This window comes from Thalassophryne amazonica, chromosome 15 (assembly GCF_902500255.1).
Source record: "Thalassophryne amazonica chromosome 15, fThaAma1.1, whole genome shotgun sequence".
NCBI classification, from domain to species: Eukaryota; Metazoa; Chordata; class Actinopteri; order Batrachoidiformes; family Batrachoididae; genus Thalassophryne; species Thalassophryne amazonica.
Window position 1 is genome coordinate 96972568 of NC_047117.1, and position 19758 is coordinate 96992325.

The window sequence follows — 19758 nt, forward strand, 5'->3', positions numbered from 1 at the left end:
CCGTGGGAAGTCCTTAAAGCGACAGAATCACCTCAAAATCTCTCATCAGCCGTTAAAATTTTCACCGAAAACCAGCTGAATTATTCGAACCGTGTCCACTTCGATGTGTCTCACAGGTTTAGAAAAAATTTTGATCAAACAAAGCGCCAGTCTCTCAGCAACTTCTCAGACAAAGGAATTCCGACGAGGGGCTGGACGACTCCTCCCACAAGGAGTGCTCACAGGCGTGTGACGTCACCGACAGGCGTGGAAAAACTCACGCATGCGCACGAGGGTTCAAGCATGTCTGACGTAAAAACATATGAATTAAATCCATATAGTTTTTGAAAAAAATAAAAAGGACCTATACTTTATTGACAGCCCTCGTGTATATATATATAAAACAGTACAGTGGATGTGTAGCCCGTGAGGTGCTCCTGTGCGAACATGTCCCAGTTGGTAGTTTGGAAGCAGTCCCGGAGCTTTAGAATGGCATCTTCAGGTCAGATCCGAACAGATCTCACCTCAGGCAGAGTTCTTTGTATAAGAGGCCTGTATGCTGGGATGAGGAACAGGGACAGATGATCTGATTATCCAATGTGGGGGAGGGTGGAGACTTTATATGCATCCTTGATGTTACTGTAAGAAGCCTTATCCAGCACGTTATGGCCTCTCGTTACACATGTAATGTGCTGGTAAAACTTAGGGAGCACAGATCTTAGGTCAACATGGTTGAAGTCTCCGGTCACAATGAAAGTGCCATCCGGGTGGGCACACTGTTGTTTGCTAATAGCTGTTAGCAGGGTCTTTAATGCTGCATTAGCATTAGCACTCGGTGGTACGTACACAGCCGTTACCATGACGACTGCGTGCTCTCGGGCCAAATAAAACGGTCAGCATCTGAATGTCATAAACTCCAAATCAGGGGAACAGTGTGTCTCAGTCACTGTAGTGTTTGTACACCACCTGTTGTTGGAGTAGATGACCAGTCCTCCTCCTCTGCTTTTCCCCGAGTCACTCTTCCGGTCGGCTCAGTGCGCTGTGTGGCCTGCTAGCACGATAACTTCATCTGCTACCCTGGAGTGAAGCCAGGTCTCCGTCACGACGACGATGCAGTTATCCCACACAGTTTTCTGTGCCTCGATGGTGACCAATAACTCATCAAACTTGTTCAGTGACCTGGCGTTCGTGAGGAAGATGCTGGGTAACGCGGGTCTATGCGGGTCTCTCCGTAGCCTAGCCTGGACACCGGCTCGGCAGCCCCTCTTCCTATGCCGCCTGCTCCTTTGTTTGGCCCAGGTAAGCTCCAAGCTGCTTGCTGGTTGTGCGATCTCCGGTGGAAAGTTACGGTTAAAACTCCGTTTGGAGTCCACCTCGCCATAACACATACCAATTCGGAGTAGCTCCTCTCTGTTGTACTTCGTAGAACACATAATTTAGTAGGGTTAAAGGTAGAGGTAAAGAAAAAAAAAGTCAAAAGTAGGTCCAAAGCACGAGAGAGTTGTCAGGCTGCTGCATTCCTGCGCACCGCCATCAAAAAAAAAAAAAAAAAGTTATCCAAGTTTTATCAACTATAAGCACCAGTAGAATGAACCAGTAAAGGGATAAATAAGGAAAAAACAATTTCCAGTGTGTTGTCTTCGTCTTCCCTACGTTTTATGACTCTCACACACGGAGCGATTTGCTGTGACGATTCGTTCTCGTGCGAACGTGACAAAAAAAAACTGTCTGGCTGCAGGCTGGTAGTTCCTCGCTCTCTGCTCAAACTCTCTCATCACTGTGTTTAAAAAAAGGACATACGTCCTGCTCACAGACTGATTGCCAGAGACAGGACATGTCCACATGAAGTATAACTCCAGACATCTCCACATTTCAAATCAAATCAACTTTATTTATAAAGCACTTTAAAAAAAACAGCTGCAGCTGAAACAAAGTGCTGTACACGAGGGGACACAAAAGGCAACAAACCACAAAGTACAAATAAAAAACAAGCCCCCCAAAAATTACAACTAAAACAAGTAAAAACAGTTAAAACAACAAAAACAGATCGAGAATCTCATTCTGAGTTAAAAGCCAGTGCATAAAAGTGGGTTTTAAGATTAGTTTTAAAAACAGAAAATGAAGATAGTAGGCCAGCCAAACTCCAAAAAGTGGCCTAGAAATAAAGTTAGAGGCATCTTCCTGTTAAAAGTCGGCACCCATGTGATTTAGCTCATTTCAAGTATGCTGAATATGAATATGCCGGATGCCGAGCTGATTTTTGACTTTTAAGGTCATTTTCAAGGTCATGAAAACATCAAGGTCAAAGAAGTTTTTTGTAATTGACATTACAAAAATATACTTAAAGTGTGACTTTTGGGTATCCTTGAGGATATAAATCATAAAAATGATTACTCTTTTGAATTAAAACGTCAAAATTAAAAAATCATAAAATGGAGGCCATTTTTTCAAGATGGCCACCACTTTAGCAAACTTTAATTAAATAAGTCATTTTTTGCCAGATTTTAATGATCTTGGTGTCAATTCCTATATTTTTGGCCATGGCAAATCTATTCATGATACTTTCATTAGCCTATAGGCATTAGATAATAAGGATTTAAAGTGTTCATTTTGTGATAAACAGCCTAATAGGACATTTCCTTTACTTTGTTCTCTCTGCAGATAAAAAAATTAAACGGTTTATCTAAAAAATGTTACATAGTTTTTTGTTACATGTTTCATGTATTTTAATACTACTCAGCAAGTCAAATACATTCTTAAACATATCACTTTGACAATCTTTATTAAATATTTTAGCAAAAGCATACATACACTTGTAGTTTTACATCAGCTTAATACAGTGTCTCTTATTAAAGTTAGGAGAAAGTGCACATCAATTTAGTCAATCAGCTGGGTTGCAGCAGCCAGCAGCATCACAACCACATGCATTTATGCATTTAAGGTTTTGTTTGTAAAAAAAAAAACAACTGGCTGTTTTGCACTTTGTTTTACAAGAACAAGTCATCAGTTCAACACAGGTCGATGGAATGGGTTCAAGTGTCCTCCAGACTGGCTGCAGACCTTCATTGTTGAGTGTCCAGGCCTTTGTATCATCAGGTTGAGGAACATCAATATGTTGATTGTGAGCTTGAAGCCAGACTTTTGCTTGGTAGTTAGCACGGCATTTGTGGAGTTCAAGGACATCTTTAGTTGGTGGAAGCATTTCTAAGGCAGCCTTTGCTTTTCCAAATAGGTACAACCTAGCATGGTTTATGCTTGGCTATTGTGGAGCACCATACAGATAACACACAAACTCTTCAATAGGGGCAAGATCACCATCTCGACCTATGCCAGAGAGAAGTTCTGCGTGCTCCTGGTATATTTTCCAACACCTTTTTTTTTTGTCTGATCCACTCAGAGCATGGAAACCTAGTAGATTTTGCCTCACTGTCGGTGTGAGTTTCTGGCAAATAGTATGAATAGGGTAGCATTTCCTCTTTCTTGCTGTTCCTGATACCATCCACACCTCAGTGGCATTATCAGGTTTGAAGTAAACAGGCAACAGAAATACATCTGTATCCCTGCAAAATACAAGGATACGCTCATATCCTCTACTAGCTGCGTCACATAAGTGAAGAACAAGCCGTGTGTCAGCTTCTTCATGATCACATTTTAGTTCATTGGCATCTTTTTTTTGTAGACCTTGCATCTGTAGCTTCAGGGAATCCACCACTGGTGACTAGCTCATAGCCTTCAGAAAGTTCACTTCCTTTTTCAATGATGACCTCTGACAGAAACTGCAAGATCTGCCTTATTTTCATCCATGGCAATGAAACTGTTCCACACCTGTGGAAGTGGCACCAAGGGATTGTCAATCAACTTTCTGATTGGTTTTCTTTTGCCCAATCTCTTTTTGTGAGTTGCTGTCTTGACTGATGTAATACCAATGTACCTATCGAATACAACATCTACTCGTGTGTTTTGTGTTTTTTTTTTTTCATCAAAGTGTTGGGCAACACATTTGAAGAAGGCCTCTCCATAGTCATGAAATGTTTGACAACCTGATGGTTTTCCCAATGCTTGGACCAGTGCATGTCCATCAATCAGAACACATGTCTTCAAGTTTGGAGGTGGTACTTGGTTTGGAATTTGAAGTCCAGCTGATAGATTGTTAATCATCTCTGCCTTCACAGTTGAATTCATTTCTCCCCCAGGCTTTGCCAAGGAAAGCGGCACAGGTGACCACTCATGCTTAAGAATATTAAGCATATCTACATTGTGTCCTCCTCTGAGTGCATTTAGAAGTCTCTGCAGAAGTCTTCGGTCAGCTTTTATGGTCTTCTGGATGTTTTGTTTGCTTGAAACATTTGATTTGTACATATCTGCAAAGGTTTTGGACTTGTGTTTCTTGATGCTTTCATGAAATCCACGCCCTCTTTGCCCGAGTCTTTCTTTCACATTGCTTAACATTGCCTTTTTTCCACGTTCTTCAGCACTTAACAGGTCTTGAACAATGTCTGTAGGTGCAGCATCTTTTGTTGCCAAAGACACCAGGGTGATATCTTCCTAGGGTTAGGGTTAGTTAGGGTCAGTTAGGTCATATTTTTTCACTTGTCTTGTAAATTGCATATAAAGTAAGGTTATCCAATGTATGTACACCAATTTAATTGCTATAGAGAGGTTTGCCATGGCCAAAAATATAGGAATTGACACCAAGATTATTAAAATCAGGCAAAAAATAACTCAATAAGCTGAAATGTGCTAAAATGGTGGCCATCTTGAAAAATGGCAGCCATTTTATGATTTTTCAATTTTGAATTTTTAATTCAAAAGGGTAATCTTTTTTATGATTTATGACCTCAAGGATACCCCAAAGTCACATTTTAAGTATATTTTTTTAATGTCAATTACAAAAAAAATTGTTTGACCTTAATGTTTTCGTGACCTTGAAAATGACCGTAAAAGTCAAAAATCAGCTCGGCATCCGGCATATTTATATTCAGCAGACATGGAATGACCTAAATCACATGGGTGTCGGCTTTTAACAAGAAGATGCCTCTTGGTTATTTTTTTTTTTCAACTTGGCTGGCCTAAGAGGCCTGCCTGATGTGGAGTGGTAACTCGTTCCACATGTTTAGAGCCACAACAGAAAAAGCTCGGTCTTCTCTGAGCATACACTTGCACCTCGGCACCTCCAGGAGGAGCTGATCAGGTGACCGGTGGTGGTGAGCAGGGGCGTAAAGATGAAGCAACTCAGAGAGGTAGGGCGGGGCAAGGCCATTGAAAGATTTAAAAACAAATAAAAGAATCTTAAAATCAATTCTAAAATGCACAGGCAGCCAGTGGAGGGAGGCCAGGACAGGTGTAATGTGCTCCCTCTTATGTGCACCAGTTAGCAGATGGGCAGCAGCATTCTGAAATAGCTGGAGACGTGCAAGGGAGGACTGGCTAATTCCATAATAAAGTGCATTACAGTAATCCAGCCGGGAAGTAATAACCAAATCAAATCAATTTTATTTATATAGCGCCAAATCACAACAAACAGTTGCCCCAAGGCGCTTTATATTGTAAGGCAAGGCCATACAATAATTACAGAAAAACCCCAACGGTCAAAACGACCCCCTGTGAGCAAGCACTTGGCGACAGTGGAAAGGAAAAACTCCCTTTTAACAGGAAGAAACCTCCAGCAGAACCAGGCTCAGGGAGGGGCAGTCTTCTGCTGGGACTGGTTGGGGCTGAGGGGAGAGAATTGGGAAAAAGACATGCTGTGGAGGGGAGCAGAGATCGATCACTAATGATTAAATGCAGAGTGGTGCATACAGAGCAAAAAGAGAAAGAAACACTCAGTGCATCATGGGAACCCCCCAGCAGTCTAAGTCTATAGCAGCATAACTAAGGGATGGTTCAGGGTCACCTGATCCAGCCCTAACTATAAGCTTTAGCAAAAAGGAAAGTTTTAAGCCTAATCTTAAAAGTAGAGAGGGTGTCTGTCTCCCTGATCTTAACTGGGAGCTGGTTCCACAGGAGAGGAGCCTGAAAGCTGAAGGTTCTGCCTCCCATTCTACTCTTACAAACCCTAGGAACTACAAGTAAGCCTGCAGTCTGAGAGCGAAGCGCTCTATTGGGGTGATATGGTACTATGAGGTCCCTAAGATAAGATGGGACCTGATTATTCAAAACCTTATAAGTAAGAAGAAGAATTTTAAATTCTATTCTAGAGTTAACAGCAAGCCAATGAAGAGAGGCCAATATGGGTGAGATATGCTCTCTCCTTCTAGTCCCTGTAATAAATGGATTGCTGTTTCAAAGTGCTGCTGTGCAAGAAAAGGCTTAACCTTAGCAAGCTGTCTTAAGTGAAAGAAACTCGATCTGACTACTGCACTGATTTGGTGGTCCAGTTTAAAATTGTTGTCCATCTTAAAACCCAGGTTTGTGACAGTAGATTTTGAAAAGGTTGACAAAGGCTCCAGATTGACAGGTGAGGAAGAACAGGAGCTGCTAGGGCCAAAAACAATCACCTCCGTTTTCTTTTCATTAAAATTAAGAAAATTCAGTGCCATCCAGGCTTTAACATCCTCACGACAGGACAAAAGGGGCTGAAGAGAAGAGGCATCATTTTTCTTTAGGGGGACATATAGCTGGCTGTCATCAGCATAGCAATGGAAGCTGATGCCATGCTTTCTGAGAATGGACCCCAGGGGAAGCAAATACAGGGAGAAGAGTAGGGGTCCAAGAATTGAACCCTGTGGGACCTCATATAAAAGTGGAGCGGAGGAGGACTCACAAACCCCGAGGCCAACGCACATAGTCCTACCAGTTAAGTAGGACCTGAACCAGTCCAGGACACTACCACCAATGCCCACAACCTGCTGCAAACAATTTATCAGTGTGTTGTGGTCAATTGTATCAAAAGCAGCAGTCAGGTCAAGCAGGACAAGTATGACATGGTTGCTGCTATCATTTGCCATTAAAATGTCATTTACTCATGGATGGTTCGTTCGCACGTGCGCATCTCGTGGTCACAGGAGGAAAGATAAACTATAACAGAACTCAGAGCGCAGACCTGCAGCTCAGCACAAGAACAAATATAAACTAGAAGAGAAGTCAGAGTGCACAGTTTGGCTGCAGCCAGACTTCTCTGTGCAGAAAACCTGCAGGCGTCCTCACCTCCTCTCTGCCCCCTGCTGCGTGCACGTGACGCAGAAATTCCTGCGTCGTCATGACACCACAGGACGAAGCAACTCGAAGTGGGCCCGGTGTGAAAGTGACTAAAGTGACTTTTGGTTGTGCAAGTAACTTTTTTTTGGTGCAAGTAATTTTTTTGTTACTAGCACCAGTGCAAGTAGGTTAAAAAAATGTATTTCGACCCCTGGTTTTATGTTGCGATGTTGTTGTCTGTGTACAACGGTTTAAGTGCAGCCTGATCAGAGTGTCTCAGTGCAGTTCTCAATGTTAAGGACAGCGCACCTTTTTTGTTTGGACCCGAAAGTTTAAAATCATGATGTGTTACATCACACTTAACAACCGGATGGCAACCGCACAGGTACACAACTGGTTCATCCCCACTTCTCGAGCCTAGCAGGTTAAGTCCAGCGGAATCCCCTGAGGGTGCTTGTGACCCTGGGCTTGGATCCAAGTACCCTTGACACGAAACTCCACTGCTGTGTACCATACTGGAGCACAGGTCAGTAAGCTGTGGTCGGTCCCATTTGAGAATGTGGTCTTGAGCATGGTTCATCTGTCCTCAGGTCCATTTCACACATGTTGTGAAAGCAGATTGAACCAAGACACAGAGGTACAGTAAAACTCGCCTAAACCATCACTGTATAAACCAGATACTCGCACTCACTGAACAAAAACAAAAGTCCCAATGTTTTGTCTGGTTTTCCATGTAATAAACACCGTATATACTGGATTTTGTATAACATATTTTTGCTAACATCAGACAAAACATTCTGTTCCATCGCAACGCATTAGGCAGCAATAGCTCAGCTAGTAGATCGAGCTGTGTTATGACCGAAGGGTCGGCGGTTCGAATCTAGCTCCCAGCCAGTCAAAAATCTGCATATTGCCATTGTGTCCTTTGGCAAGACCCTTAACCCACCTTGCCTTTGTATGAATGAGGTAGTGGTCGGAGGGGCTGTGGGCACAGAACGGCAGCCACACTAAAATGTGCCTCCGCTAACTCTGATTGGTTGACTCATTCATTCTATGTAAAAACCAGCACGTTAATGTGAGGTGTGTGTGTGTTGGTGTTTACATATCAATGTGCTTTTGTAAAAGATGCCTTTTTTATCTGTTTAAAAAAAAAGGCAAGTTGTTATTTTGATAACCGTCTGATATAACCGTGGTCAAAATAAATAGAACACTGCCATCTACTGGCGTCCAGGCACTCATACTGCCATGAACAATGAACACTACTGGCCAGTAGATGGCAGTAGAGACCATGAAATCTTGCCAAAACAAAATTCCAGATAATCTGTGTCTGCTACATTTAAGATGCGTGGAATTTAATAAACGCAAACTGAATTTCATACATCTTCTATATATTACTCTGGAACAAAGACGACAGACAGTGTTTGACATAAACAGAACTCTAATAGCAAACAGGAATCGATTGCAATGATTCCAATTGAAAATAATGGAGAAGCAACCTGGGCTTCTTCTGCCATTTTTACATAAAACAAACACAATAAGAACGTCTATAAACCCAGAGAATATATTCACAGGAGTTTTAGGCACAATATACAAAGAGTTTCATGCTGTTGTCCATGTGGAGCCTGATCAGAGTGTCTCAAATGCATTTCTTCTGTCGTGAATGTACTGACAGTACCCGTAATGCACCTGGAGACAGCATGTCCACACTAAAACCTTCAAAATTAGTGCAATACTTTAACACCAAAACATATATCTGATATTTTCACTTTATAAAACTTCAGATGTGACGTTAATTTAAATAACTTGTCCAAAATTAGTTTGGTTAAAATTTTAACCATAAGTTAAAATTGTATGCCTCTGGATGACTTGGGTGATATTGCCAGTATATCATTAAGGGGTTAAAAGAAATGAGCTGTTTTTCTTTTCTGTGACCAGTTCTCCTTTGGCTGCAGAGGATAGAGCAGTTTCTTTTAGAACCAGCTCTTCTCTGTTTGCAGAGGATCAAACTGCACATCTACTATAAAACTTTTAACAGGTAGGTATTCAAATGATTTTAAACTTAATAAATGTTTGTAACTATAAAGCTTTGTTCACCACACCTCCAAAAATATGTTAGCGGTCTAAAAATGATCGGACCAAAACTTATCGGAAGATAATTGGACCGATGATGGTTTTCAAAGTTATCTGAAAAGTTAATCAGTTAATGAAAGCTTTAGATTCGATAATTAGTGGTTAGCGGATTAGCGGAACTGTGCTTACCACTGCTTTCAGGTACTCTGTCCTGTGTGCCTTGAAATGTTTGACTCCCTCTGAGCAACATTTTGTTAGTTGTTGATGATGTTGCAGGCTTTGAGGTTGGCTTTCAGTGTATCTTTGAATATGAGGCTATATTGAATATGTGACTCGACCATATGTAATCTTATTAATGCACATAATGTCTGGCACTTTTTCAGACAAAGTTTTGACCCAGTCATTAAATGAGGCAGGCCCCGATTCAAGGTCAGGCTTTTAATCAAGGAAATGCATGAGCCTCATTGGTGCTGGGGATTCTCCATAGATGGTTCGGCACCTCCTGACTGTAACTAATCCTTTACATACATATAGCAGATTTGGTCCATTTTATACATATAGCAGATTTTGAGAATGGACAAAATTCGCTGGTCCACCTGAATCCATTATATGCAAGTTTTACTGAAGACCGCTATTTAAGTCTGCCATAATTATGATGCAACTGTCTTGGCAGCAAAATTAGCCTGTCTGTGAATGAAAATGATCACAACTGGATGCACAAAATTTCATAGGTTTTTGGAACAATTCAATATTATTTTCTGTCTTCACAGCAAACATTGCATAATGATGATGTACAATATGCCAAAGTGGAGCCATGTGAACATTGAAAACAAAGTCAATGTATTCTTTTTTTTTTTTTTTTTTCCTCAATATTTTATTTTGGTTTTTCAATTTTGACAAACAAACAGGGCTTACCTACTACCGGCAATGTGAACCAAACTCCTGCTGCAGTCGTACAGAGACCGGATAGCCCTTAGCAAAGGACCCCGGACCCCGTACTCCCGGAGCACTCCCCACAGGGCGCCCCAAGGGACACGGTCGAACGCCTTCTCCAGATCCACAAAACATGTGGACTGGTTGGGCAAACTCCCATGAACCCTCGAGCACCCGATGGAGCGTGTAGAGCTGGTCCAGTGTCCCGCGACCAGGACGAAAACCACACTGCTCCACCTGAATCCGAGGTTCGACCATCGGTAGAATTCTCCTCTCCAGTACTCTGGAATAGACCTGACCGGTGAGGCTGAGGAGTGTGATCCCCCTATAGTTGGAACACACCCTCCGGTCCCCCTTCTTAAACAGAGGGACCACCACCCCGGTCTGCCAATCCAGAGGCACTGTCCCCGATCGCCACGCAATGTTGCAGAGGCGTGTCAGCCAAGACAGCCCCACAACATCCAGAGACTTAAGGTACTCAGGACGGATTTCATCCACCCCAGGAGCCTTGCCACCGAGGAGCTTTCTAACCACCTCGGTGACTTCGGCCTGGGTAATGGATGAGTCCGCCTCTGAGTCCCCAGTCTCTGCTTCCTCTTCGGAAGACGTGACGATGGGATTGAGGAGATCCTCGAAGTACTCCTTCCACCGCCCGACAACATCCCCAGTCAGGGTCAACAGCTCCCCACCCGCACCGTAAACAGTGCTGGTGGAGAGCTGCTTCCGCCTCCTGAGGCGTTGAACGGTTTGTCAGAATCTCTTCGAGGCCGACTAATAGTCCTCCTCCATAGCCTCCCCGAACATTATTTTTATGGACAGAATTTCTAGGGGCAGCCAGGGTGTAGAGGGGGTCTGGTTTGGGAACCACAGAATCTCGTCCCTGCTGTTTGCGGATGATGTGGTTCTGTTGGCTTCGTCAAATCAGGACCTTCAGCGTGCACTGGGGCGGTTTGCAGCCGAGTGTGAAGCGTCCGGGATGAAAATCGGCACCTCCAAATCCGAGGCCATGGTTCTCGACCGGAAAAAGGTGCTTTGCCCTCTTCAGGTCGGTGGAGTTTCCTTGCCTCAAGTGGATGAGTTTAAGTATCTCGAAGTCTTGTTCACGAGTGAGGGACGGATGGAGCGTGAGATCGATAGACGGATCGGTGCAGCATCTGCAGTGATGCGGTCGCTGTATCAGACCGTTATGGTGAAGAGAGAGCTGAGTAGGCGGGCAAAGCTCTCGATTTACCGATCGATCTACGTTCCAATCCTCACCTATGGTCATGAGATTTGGCTCATGACCGAAAGAACGAGATCGCGAGTACAAGCGGCCGAGATGAGTTTCCTCCGCAGGGTGGCTGGGCGCTCCCTTAGAGATAGGGTGAGGAGCTCGGTCACTCGGGAGGAGCTCGGAGTCGAGCCGCTGCTCCTCCACTTCGAAAGGAGTCAGTTGAGGTGGCCCGGGCATCTTTTCCGGATGCTCCCCGGACGCCTCGCTGGAGAGGTGTTCCGGGCACGTCCCACTGGGAGGAGGCCCCGGGGAAGACCCAGGACACGCTGGAGGGATTACATCTCTTGGCTGGCTTGGGAATGCCTTGGGGTTCCCCCGAAGGAGCTGGGGGAGGTGTGTGTGGATCAGGAGGTCTGGGTGGCTTTGCTTGAGCTGCTGCCCCCGCGACCTGACTCCGGATAAAGCGGAAGAAAATGGATGGATGGATGGATGGAAACAGGGCTCAGGTGCATTAATATTTGGTAGTTTCACATGTTGACAGATACATAAAAAATAAAATAAAATAACAGGAAGGAAATATATTAGAGACACAGCACTAGTTAAAATTACTTGTTTCAAGATGAACCAGAAATGAATTCCACATATTAGAAAATCTATTCATCGAACAGGACTGTAAGGATCTCATCCTCTCCATATTTATCAATAACAGCATTTCAGAGAGCCACACTTTAAAAGATGGAGAAGCAGAGGATTTCCACTCCCTTAAAATAAGTTTTTTTTGCAACCATCATTCCCAGTTCCAATGGTGTCTGCATTATAGCTGGAAAAGTCTTATTGTCCGAGTGTCCAGACATGGCAAGACATGGTTCAGGTGAGACGTTTGTCCCATATGCTTTGGAGTACCAACTGAATACTTTTGCCCAGAAATTATGCAGTGAAGAACAGGACCAGAAAGCATGTGTCAGGGTGCTCTCTGATGCCTTACACCTGTCACAAATGGGGGAGGTTGTGGGATAAATCCTATGCAATTTAACTTTAGAATAGTGTAAATGAAGGACAATTTTGAATTGTATTAATTGATGTCTGCTGTTAATAGAACAAGAGTGAACCTTAGATAAACATTTATCCCACACACTTTCAGACAGTTCAACACCCAGCTCCTCGCTCCATGTACCTCTGATCTTCTCTGTATGTGCCCTGATGCCACTATTGAATACGTGTACAATTTTTGAAATAAGATAGGGCTTTTGATGACATGGTACAGATCATGTTCCATAGGAAGCTCTCTAAAATTTGGAATCTTAGATTGGATGTAGTGTCTGACTTGCAAGTAGCTATAAAAATGTGAATGAGAAAGGTTAAACTTCTGTTTCAGTTGGGCAAATGATGCAAATTCACCATCTATGTACAGATTTTCAAGTATAGTTAAGCCCCTCTTGCTCCAGTCATGATAGCATTTATCATTCCAAGGAGGCAAAAATGAATGGTTATAACAAATAGGTGTTTGAACAGAGGTGTTTGGCAATGCCAAAAAGCTTCTGACCTGGTTTAAAATCCGAATAGACTGCTTCAAAACAAAACATTGATTTCTAAGAGATTCTGATTTTTTTAAATTAACAGTAGAGAATTGCATCCAAAGATGAAGCTTTTACAGATCCATTTCTGAGCCTCCATTTTAAGCCACAAGGGGGTACTAGAGCTCAGACTGTCAGGGGATGCCTTCCTCCAAAACATTAACGCCCTGAGGTTGGCGGCCCAGTAATAATGCTTAAACACTGGCAATCCAAGCCCCCCTTCTGCTTTGGATTTCTGTAGATGTATCTTTGAAATCCTTGCATTTTTGTTATTCCAAATATAGGAAAGAATTAGTGAATCTAAATCTTTGAAAAAGGCAGATGTTAGATAAATCAGGAGATTTTGGCACAAGTACAAAAATCTAGGGAGGGAAACCATTTTTATTGAATTAATGCGGCCCACCATAGAGAGAGGGAGAATTTTCCATAATTCAATATGTTGTTTTAGTCCTGATACAAATTCTACAAAATTTAATTTAAATATCAATTTAGGGTTTTTTGGAATAACTAGCCCTAGATAAGTGAAATGATCATTAACTACTTTAAATGGAACATTTTTTAGAAAATTTGATGAAGCCTGGGATAATGGCATGAACTCACTTTTTAGCCAGTTAATTGTGTGACCAGAAATTTTACCATTGACGTGACTAAATCAAGAAGGGGAGCAGCCAATTCCTCAGCATTGCGCAAATACAGGATCACATCATCTGCATACAGACTAATGAGGGTCTCCACAGACCCACATCTCCATAATTAGACCCTGTATCTGCGAATGTGCTCTTATTTTTACAGCCAAGGGTTCTAATGCTATAGCAAACAGGGCAGGAGACAATGGGCAACCCTGCTGAACAGAGTGCTGTAGGGGGAAAGGTGCAGACCTATTACCATTTGTCAGAATAGAACACAGTGGATTAGCATATATTAGTTTTACCCAAGATATAAATGTTTCACCAAGCCCAAACCTACGCAATGACTCAAACATATAGGGCCACTCCACCTGATCAAAAGTCTTATGTGCATCTAGGGATAAGATTGCTGCTCCTTTTGAGCTACTATGGTCAGAGTAAATGGTGCTAAGTAGGCGCCTAACATTAGAAAAGGAGAGTCTGCCAGGGATAAATCCCGTCTGGTCAGGATGGATAATATTTGTTAAATACTTATTTAATCTAGTAGCTAAAAGTTTTGTTATAACTTTCCGATCAAAATTTTGAAGTGCAATTGGCCTGAAGTTAGCTGGGTCTGAGTCATCTCTGCCCGTTTTTAAAATGACAGAGATGTTGGCTTCATATAATGTTTTTGGTAATTTCCCTTCACTTTTAGAATTTGTAATCATCCTGAGCAGGAGTGGAGCAAGGACATCACAAAATTTCTTTAAAAATTCTAAGCTGAATCTGTCAGGTCCACATGCCTTGCCAGATGGGAATGATTTTATGGCTGTGATGACTTCCTGCAATGTAAAGTCAGAGGCGAGATGGTTCCTGGCAGCATCATCCAGCCTAGGTAGGGAAAGAGGGTCAAAAAATCGTTTAAATGACATTGTTCTGTATGTTGTTTTGAAGAATAAAGTTCCTCATAAAACTCCTTAAACGGTTGTTAATATCTGTAGGGTTTGTTAAGAGTACCTGATTTAGACTTAATTTTGTAAATTGCTCTGGAGGCTTGGGAGCCCTTAAGTTGTTGTGGTAACAGTTTACTTGGTTTATCTCCCAGTTCAAAGTGCTTTTGCCTAAGTTTCAATAGTAAGTTGTTAACTTGATCACTCATAATGCTACTGTATTCATATTTAAACTTCAATATTTTTCTGTAATCATCAGGAGATTTAGAGATTTGGTATGTTCTCTCCAGAGCTGGAAGCACACTGTTAATCTCAGAGAGTCTTCTGTCTTTTTCTTTATTTAGGTTTGAGGTGTAGGATATTATGTCACCACGGATAACAGCTTTTAATGATTCCCATAGTGTTGAATCTGACACTTCATTGTTATCATTATGTTCAACAAAATCCTTCAGTTTAGCAGTAATGTGTTTCACGAACTTTTCATCACTGAGTAGAGTTGGATTGAAGCGCCATGAGTAAGATCGTTTTGACAGGGAGAGATTAAGAGATATTGTTAAAGGGCTATGATCCGAGATTAAAATATTATGGTATTTAGAATTAGAGACATGAGAAATAAGATTAGAACGAGTTAAAAAATAGTCTATTCGACTATAAGACTTGTGCACATTTGAATAAAATGAGTACTCCCTGTCTGTAGGATGTTGAATTCTCCACATATCAACCAAATTTCTAGATTTCATAAGATTATTTAGAATATATACAGAGGCAATTTCTGGAGGAGGGCGCTAAGACAATTGATCCAAATAAGAATCAAGATAACAGTTTAGATCTCCAGCAATTATTATGTTTGAGTCACTGTCATCTGGTAGCAAGTTAAAGATTTTTGTAAAAAAAAAAGTTGGGCTCATCAGTGTTTGGGCCATAAACGTTCAGAAAAGTAAGTTGAACAGAATTTATCGAACCAGAAATCATTAAGAATCTGCCAAGAGGGTCACTGATAACAGAGGTCAGCTGGAATGGAACGTCTTTTTTTTAAACAGTATTGCCACACCACGAGCACTAGAAGTGAATGGAGACTGATATATTTGAGATACCCAACTGCATTTTAGTCTATGTTGTACTGCCGCTTTAATATGAGTCTCCTGGAGGAAAATTATATCAGCTGACTAGGGCTGCAACAACGAATCGCTAAAATTCGATTACGACAGGCGTTGGCAACACATTGCGTCATCGATGCGTTGTGTGGAGCGATTATGGCACCAGAAGCGACCAGTGCACAGAGCAGATCAGACGCTGTTTCGTAGAAGAACTACACACTTAGAATATGGCAGAAGCAAGTAGACAGAAGAAAGTCAAGACTTCAAAAGTGTGGGAGCACTTTATGTTAACGCAAAGACGTTTGTTAACTGCAACATTTGCAAGTCGGACCTCGTGTGGCACGGGAGTACGACAGTAACGATGCATCTCAAACGAAAGCATGTCGGAGTCATCAGCGAGGAAGGGGAGAGCTCAGTGTCTGGGCAAGTTAAATCTTTATTTTTGTTTAAGCAGTCGTAACGTCTCAGTACGACAAGTCAGGCAGTGATATGAAGTTAGTCAGGCTCAGGTTGTCTGCGTGTCTCCCAGAACAGTGAGGTGAGGGGCAGAGAGGGAGAAAAAAAAAACAGTAACAGCACCAACAGTTTTTTATTAATGTTGTCAAAGTCCGACCATCGACATTAACGCCTGTCCGATTGTCCGGGACAAGTGTAAAATGTGATCAGACAAGTAATAGCTCTAAATCGCTGTCCGACCGGACAAGTGGCTTTCTTTTTTTTTTTTTTTTGGTTTAAAACATTCAAATTCTTCTCGCAGTTTGGTGGTAGCGTGTCTGAAAACGTCACAGTCAGCACTTCCCAAGCATCCATCTTGGGGCTGCTTGGATTTCTTCTTTTTTTTAATGATTTGCATTTATGCACTCAGATCTGTACAGCAACGTTGTTTGCTGATGACTCTACCTTCCGAACAGTGACATGCAGTGAGGTTGATGGCTGATGAGGCATTGACTTCATCACAATCAGATTTACAAACATATGAACCCCACAGAATACCTTATTCACAATTTGATTGACAGCAGTTAAGGGGTTATGTGTAAAATCTCATATCAGCATTCTTTACACATACAAACTGTAGCACACAAAAAAGCACATTTAATTAAAAAAGTAATTATATTCTTACCTTTACGTATAAATGAAGTCCATATGTGCTGCTCCTTCTGAACAAAGGTATCGATGACTTGTTTGTAAGTGTTCCTTATTTTCCTTCACTTTTAAAAGTCTCTGTCTCAGTGAAGATCACTGCCAGGGAAGAAAGTCATCCTTTGAATCTGGCTTTGAATCTGAGTGGTCAACCGCTCATGTTTGATGAGAAAATTCTTCGGGTCACAATATTCCTTCTGAGTCCAGACATTGTCACAAGTTGAAAAAATAAGGCAGAAAAGGGCAGTTTCTTGCTCAATGTCCACACAGCCAGGCTTTAGTTTGTCCCACTGTGTTTGTAAAGAGTGGCTCTTCTGTTGTCTGAATCAAACCTTTCAGCTCCGGTCTTTGGTCGTCCTTTAATTATTACCTCCCACTTCAATTGAAAGTCCAGTTTAGAAAATAGTTTCAGTTTGGATCTGTAACCCTCCATTCTGAAAGTAAAGTCCAGGCGAGAGGAAAAAATAAATGAACGGCTGCTCTTGTAACTTGCTATCACTTATTCTGCAGCAAGAAGAATCCCTGGGATCACTAGTGCCCCCTACCATGAGGCAGGAAAACTGTGTGCCTCACTTGGTGCCTTTTTGCAGCCGTTTTGTGATCGCTCAGCACACGAAACACATTACACATACAGCTGTTGACAAAAAACACTGTACATTATGTACATCAGCTAAACTATGGAATTTAAGTTCATATAAACAAAGTGTTTGACTATTTTAATAGCGACATACAGAGAGACAGTTAGCCCAGTGACTGCACATTCAAGGTGAGGCACAGCTGACTGCTGTCTCACTGCATGTCTCTGCTCAGTATTTGAACAGCAAATGTGAAAATTCAGCCATTTTGATTAAAAAAAAAATCTAAAACTGGTGAAGTTAAAAGGAAAATAACCTCATAGTACAAATCACTGGATAAGTATAACCGTTTAGTTTTATTTTTTCATTTTACATTTTGTTCTGTCCTCACTAGATGTGCTTTAATCGAGCTGTGACAGACAGTGAACAGAATGAGAGCTGGCTTCACCTCATTTATTGAAATTTTAAAGCTGTAACACACAAAAAATACAGCAATCAGTGTCATTCATCTTTTTGTTGTAACATTTCCATATTTATAGAGCAAACACAGGCTTAACAACAAGTCACAGTCCATATAGTTCATATGTTTGTTTAAATGACTACTCTAGAGTTAGCTTGTAAATTATCCTGCCAAATTGGTCTAATTAGCACAAAAAAACCTTAGCATCATGCTAGCTGTATGCTAACATTTCTCAGAACAGATCACAAACATGTTTTGCTAACATTTTCTACAGACAAAGCAGCCCTATAAACTGTAGCCTTGTCAGAGTTGTTCAGAGTTGGACCTGAAAAGTACAACTCAGTTTACACAGAAAATAATCAGCAGGAGACACTGAATTTCTTTTCCTGATCAGGAGAGAGCAAACGAGCATGACCCTCGTCACCCACCGTCTCGTCCGCTCTGAAGGGCCCCGCCCATCTGCCTCTCCTATTTATTGAATAAAGTTACATACAAGCATATAGGACAAAACAAGAAAAAGACAGAGTCTGGTCTCACGTTGATATGAAAACTGTTATGGCTTTGAGCCTCCAGTCTCCTAGGCTTCCCATAACAATGTCCAGCCCTGAACCAGTGTGCTGGTCACACCGCTCTTCCCTCAAGGCTGAACCGTTAATTAAAGACGCACATCTGCACTCAGCAAAAACATAGCTTTAGCAAAACAGTCTGCACATTCACTAAGCCAAAGATCATCTGTTCACCCTCTTGTGTGAGCTGTTTTAATGATTACTTGAACAGTTCAGTGTATATGGTTGCTTTGACAATAAGTGTTTAATTAAAAGAATAATGGTACATGAACTCTCACACATGCATATATGTATATATGAAAATACAGAACAGAATCAAAGAGAAGATCAAAGACAGTACATCAAAGTAAAGGCATTAACAATCAAAGTAAAGACATTAATATTTGATAATCATATTGCTAATATATGGAAATTCCCGTCAAGCCTACTGACAAACAACATTTTTAAATGAAACACCAAACACTTACAGCCTTATGTGGGCCAAGACGACAGAGACGGCTGCTTCTGCCATGAGTTTGCAGTTAAAATAGAGGAGTTGCAAACCTAACTGTCGCCACAAGAGGGCACTCTAAACCAACACATAACCAAACTAATATCAAACAGGTAAATAAACTAACCATAACACTCCCCGCCTTGTATTATTTCTTTATACCACTCTAAACTGTATTTACTTTATTTTTAGACCTTTTCATCATGTTTAGAGGGAGTAGAAGAATAAATTGTTACTGGTCAAAGATAGACATGTGAAGTGCCTTGCTTCACAACTCTTACTTCCACCTTTCTGATTTTCTTGTCTTCACTCGGGATGCACTTAGTAATGAGTCTAGTAGGCCACTCATTGCGTTTCACTAAATCATCCTTAACTAAGACGGCATCTCCTTTAATATTGTCCTTTTGCGTGAGTCCATTTGTTCATTACTTGAAGCACTAAAAGGTACTCTTGTCTCCAGCGTTTCCAGAAGGCATCCGCAAGACTTTGACCGTGTTGCCATTGCTTTTTGTGTATGTCTTTAATGTCAAATGTCCCTTCAGGACCGGGCACGGCTCCTGCCTTTTGAGTTAGGATCATCGATGGTGTCAAGACAGTTGGTGTGTCTGAATCTGAGGTAATGGGAACTAATGGCAGAGCATTAATAACGGCCATAACTTCTACCATTAGTGTTGTAAGAACTTCATGTGTGAGGCGAGTAGGGCCTGTCTGCAGTAACATGGCATCAAGATTGCGGCGAGCTATGCCTGTCATTCTTTCCCATAAGCCGCCCATATGTGATGAGTGGGGCAAGTTAAAGGTCCATGTGCAGCCTTTCTTTGTCAGGTAATCTTGGATCTCAAGGTCATTGGTGCTGATTTTTAACTCTCTACAAGCCCCAATAAAGTTAGTGCCATGATCTGATCTGAGAACTTGGGAAGGGCCCCTGACAGCAAAAAAACCTTCGTAACGCATTAATGAAACTTGAGG